This window comes from Anas acuta, chromosome 1 (assembly GCF_963932015.1).
Source record: "Anas acuta chromosome 1, bAnaAcu1.1, whole genome shotgun sequence".
In the NCBI taxonomy this organism is placed as follows: domain Eukaryota; kingdom Metazoa; phylum Chordata; class Aves; order Anseriformes; family Anatidae; genus Anas; species Anas acuta.
In genome coordinates, this window is record NC_088979.1 from 123,622,861 (window position 1) to 123,628,019 (window position 5,159).

The window sequence follows — 5,159 nt, forward strand, 5'->3', positions numbered from 1 at the left end:
TTTTAGTGATTTTTCAGGTAGGCAGTGATGAAGCTTCAAGACAAAGTCTGAGGGCAATCAAAAGAGTCTTCAGGGCCTTGGGACAACTGGTTAAGGGGTCAGAAGTACAGGTGGTGTTTTCATCTATCCCTCCAGTTGCAGGGATTGATGAGGTGAGGAACAAGAACAGCCACAAAACGAGTATCTGGCTTGGAGCCTGGTGTCCTCAGCAGAACTTTGTTTTTTTTTTTTTTTTTTGATCATGAGTCATTTTACAAGACACTAGGCCTTCTGCCAATGGAAGGTGTTCACTTGTCTTTAAGGGGGAAAAGTATCTTTGATCAGGAGTTAGCAGGCTTTAAATTAGATTTGAAGGGGGAAAGAGATAAAACTAGGCTTGACAGAGACAAGCCTGGGTGTGGTTCAACAATTGTTACAGGGTGGTGTGCTAGTAAGGTCCATCACTCTGCTGCTTCTGTTGAGGTAGGGGATGGAGGACCATGTGGCAGCAGAGGTACAAGGGACATTGATGGGTTAGAAATCACAAAAGTGTCTGGGAATGGTCATGCAAGAATTAGGGCTTCTCCACCCAGAAAGGTGGCATGATCTCTAGCCCAACTGAAGTGCATCCACACCAATGTAAGCAGTATAGGAAACAAGTCGGAGGAGCTGGAAGCCATCGCAGCAGAAATTCTAACTATGAAATAGTTGGTGCCACAGAAACATGGTGGGATGCCTTGCATGACTGGAGCACTGCAATGGATGGCTACAAACTCTTCAGAAGGGATAGGGTAGGAAGGAGAGGTGGTGGGGTAGCACTGTATGTTAGGGAGTGTTTGGATTGTCTTGAGATTAATAATGGAGATGACAGGGTTGAATGTTTATGGGTGAGAATCAGGGGGAAGGCCAATGAGGCAGATGTCCTAGTGGGTGTCTGTTATAGACCACCTAACCAGGCTGAAGAGGCAGACAAAATATTCTACAAACAGCTAGGAGAAGTCTCTCAGTTACTAGACCTTGTTCTTAGGGGGAACTTCAACTTGCCAGATGTCTGCTGGAAATATAGCACAGTGGAGATGAAACAGTCTACAAGATTTCTAGAGTGTGGGGATGGGGATGACAACTTCCCTACATAGCTGGTGAGTGAGCCAACTAGAGACGGTGCCCCTCTGGACCTTTTGCTTGTAAATACAGAAGGACTTGTGGGTGATGTGAAGGCTGGAGGTCGTCTCAGGCACAGAGACCATGAATTAATTGAATTCCCAGTTCTTGGAAAAGTAAGGAAGGGGGTTAGAAGAACTATCATCCTGGACTTCCAGAGGGCAGACTTTGATCTCTTTAGGAGACTGGCTGGTGAAGTCACTTGGGAGGCAGTCCTGAAAGGCAAAGGAGTCCAGGAAGGCTGGTAACTCTTCAAGAAATAAATCCTAATGGCACAGGAGCAGGCCATCCCCACACGTCAAAAGATGAGCCAGTGTGGAAACTGGCCTGGCTGAACAGAGAGCTGCAGCTAGAGCTCATGAAGAAAAAGAGGTTTTAAGACTTGAGAAAGAAGGAGAGGGCCACTCAGGGGGACAAAAGGGCATGGTGATGCTGTGCAGGGATAAAATTAGAAGGGCCAAAGCCCAATTTGAAGTCAGTCTGGCTATTGCTGTTACAGACAATTAAAAAAAATAAAAAATCATGAATATGTAAGCAAGAAAAGGAGGACTAAGGAGAATCTCCATCCTTTATTGGTTGTGGGGGAAAACATAGTGACAAGAGATGAGGAAAAGATGGAGGCACTTAATTCCTTCTTTGCCTCAGTCTGTAGTAGCAAGACCAGCAGTTCCCCAGGTACCCAGCCCCCTGAGCTGGTAGGTAGGGACGGGGAACAGAGCAAAGCCCTCATAATCCACAAGGAAGTAGTTAGGAACCAGCTTAACCACTTAAATGTATGCAAATCTATGGGACTAAATGGGATCCACCCAAAGAGGGTGCTGGCAGAAGTGTTCACCAAGCCTCTTTCCATCATTTATCATCAGTCCTGACTATCAGGGCAGGTCCCATCCAACTGGCAGCTAGCAAATGTGACACCCATCTACAAGAAGGCCCAGAAGGAGAAACCAGGAAACTACCGGCCTGTCAGTCTGAACTGCCAGGGAAGGTAATGGAACAGATTATCCTGAGTGCCATCACACAGCACTTACAGGTCAACCAGGTGATCAGGCCCAGTCAGCAAGGGTTTATCAAAGGCAGGTCCTGCTTGATGGACCTGATCTTCTTCTACCACAAGGCGATGCACTCAGTAGATGAGGGAAAAGCTGTAGATATGCTCTAACTAGATTTCTGTAAGGTTTTTGACACCATTTCCCACAGCATTCTCCTGAAGAAGCTGGCTGCTCAGGGCTTGGACATGAGTATGCTTAATTGAATTAAAAACTGGTTGCATGGCGGGGCCCAAAGAGTAGTAGAATTGAAGTAGTAATACAGATAAGTCATTAAACTAGTTTTATAGCAACAAATAAATTGCACTTTCATTTAGAAGTTAATTGAATATTTTACTAGTTTTTTACATACAATATTGTGAGTTGTGAACTGCTGTCAAAACGGCCCACACCTATTTCTAAAATAATTCTCAAATGCAGTGTCAGTCATGAATTGAAAGACTCACTGTAAGTGCCTGAGAAGCTAAAAGAAAACAGAATGTCTCAAACACGTAGCAAAAAGTGGTGATATGGTCAGAAAAGAGGACCTGCTACGGCTGGGTAGTGCCAACTTCCTTGTTCTGGGTAACCTTCTGAGACAACTTTTGGTGTTCGTGGTTCTGAAAGTTGCAGTAGGAAAGGTGCTAGCAACCCCCTCTTCTTCCCCCAACCCCCAACTCCTTCCCCTAGAGAAGGTTCTGGGTCAAGGATGCACATATTACCATACAAAGCAGGAACTGGAGGTGGGGACTAGCTGTAATTTGGATACAAAGTGAGAACTGGAATTGGGTCCAGCGTATAAATAGTGCGACTCAGAAGGGCTTTGTGTGCACCCACCACCATTGCAGACAGAACAGGAACTGGACCAGAGACATCGCTGGAACCCAGGGTGGTAATCTGGACCTTTCCTCTATCTTTCTCTATCTCCCTCTCTCTCTCCTATGCTATGGCCCATTCAGCCCTCTGTGAAAAAACGAGATGTAAATAGCTCCCATTATAGATAGGAAGGTTTGATCAATTTCTGCCAGAATAGCTTCTGCTATTTTATTAACTTTTGCTAAAAGTTAATAGCACCAAACAATACGATTGAATTGAAAAGTTTTATGTCACTTCAGTTTACTCCAAGGGTAGCATGAATGTTGGCAGTCTCCAAGAGGGTTTTCTAGGACAGCCCTCTCCAGGCCCCCACACAAATCACCAGACCTCTATTTGAATTAATTAATTATTGAATAAGATATTCCAATAAGATACTAAACTTAGATGTCATTTGAACACATACCAATATACACAACTAACCAAGACCTGAGAGATTTGATGCACATCTCGTTTTACTTTAATTTTTTCTTCCAAATTCAAATTTCTACATCTTGCCCTCAGTTTCTTCCAACAGCTGTTTTATTCATTCCTTGCTAAAACTGTTCTAATTGTTCCATTCATCTTTTTTCCTCTCCTTTTTCTTGTGTCTTTTGTGGAAGGACTTCTTACAAGTATTGTTTGTTTTCTGTTTTCCTTTTCTGCAGGCTGTCATCTGACATCTACAGCAACAAATCCAAAATATAGAAACACTGCTGAGATGGGGAAAATCATCATTTATGAGCACGCCAACTTCCAGGGGTACTCCAAAGAACTCACCAGAGACGTTGCCAATCTGAGAGATGTAGATTGGAATGACTGTATCTCCTCAGTGAAAGTAATTGGACAGCCTTGGGTGGCTTATGAGCATGCCAACTATAAAGGCCGGTTAACGGTATTTGAGGAGGGAGAGCATAGCTTTGTTGGTAAAGAGTTGAATGACAAGATCTCTTCCCTGATGTTGATTACTGAAAATTTACACAATCCACAGATCACTATCTATGAACATGACCAATATCAAGGGAAGAGCAGGGTGATAAGAGAAGCTACCAATTTGGCTAGGGGGCATGACAATGACATGGCATCTTCTCATAAAGTGCAGCGAGGTGTCTGGCTCTTGTGTGAACATAGCGATGGAAGTGGTTTTCGCTACATTGCACGAGAGCATGAACACCTTCCAAGTTACAGAGCAATTAATTTCGATGACAAGCTTTCATTTCTGCGTCCCCTTCTCCCTGGAAGGTGTGGTTGCTGATGGATTGCAAATTCTGAAGTCCTAAGGGTAGATGTAGCCCTAGCAAGAAAGATGGGACCTAGATCTCTCTGCTTTTTTTATTTCCCCTTTTGGCATAGAAATACTGAATGGGAGAGCTTTCTTTTATGCTATGCTGCTGATGTATATTTCTGAATCCTGTGTGGCACTGTTCTCCTTCCCCATGATCCCAATGAATGTAAGAACTATCGTATTTAGTCATATGAAAAAAACCTCAATGATAAGAGATGATCTTGTAGTGCGTAACCTATTAAACCTGTAACTAGCATTCCAAAGTACTAAACCATGTAACGTGAAAATGTTGCATGTTGCTTCTGTTGCTATATGCATAATCACATATGTAGTGTATAACCAGAACTGCTGACTTTATATTCTTCTTTACAATGCTCTTGCTTCACAATGACCTCCGAATTTTTTTTTTCTATTCCATTTTGCATTGTTCCCAATAAAGAAGATATTGCAGGCAACAATAGCTTTATTTTATATATTGTTTGTGTTTTGACAGTTAATATTGCCCTTATATGATGAATTATGATGAGATTTCCATATATTAAGAGAATGGTTCACACAGTCAGATCCATGAAAAAAATTTTGAAGTTTTCTGGAAGGTTTTATTTCCTTCCGTTTTCATTTGTCAGTAACGTTAGTTTCAGGCATGACTCAATGTGATGTCACTCAACGTGATCTTGTTAAGTCACCGTCATCTTGGAATGGGTCCAGAGGAGGGCCACTAAGATGATCAGAGGGCTGGAGCACCTCTCCTACGAAGAAAGGTTGAGGGAATTGGGCTTGTTTAGCTTGGAGAAGGGAATGCTCCGGGGAGACCTCATTGTGGCTATTCAGTACTCAAAGGGAGTTTATAAACAGGA

The 5,159-nt window shown here is 43.0% G+C and overlaps 1 long non-coding RNA gene across 1 annotated transcript; it reads left to right on the forward strand.

The window, feature by feature from the left end:
- The first annotated feature begins 2,764 nt into the window (after positions 1 to 2,764).
- Positions 2,765 to 4,762, forward strand: LOC137865167 (uncharacterized). Its single transcript, XR_011101784.1, has 2 exons — positions 2,765 to 3,057; positions 3,686 to 4,762. It is a non-coding gene; the product is annotated as an uncharacterized lncRNA (long non-coding RNA).
- The last annotated feature ends 397 nt before the right edge of the window (positions 4,763 to 5,159 follow it).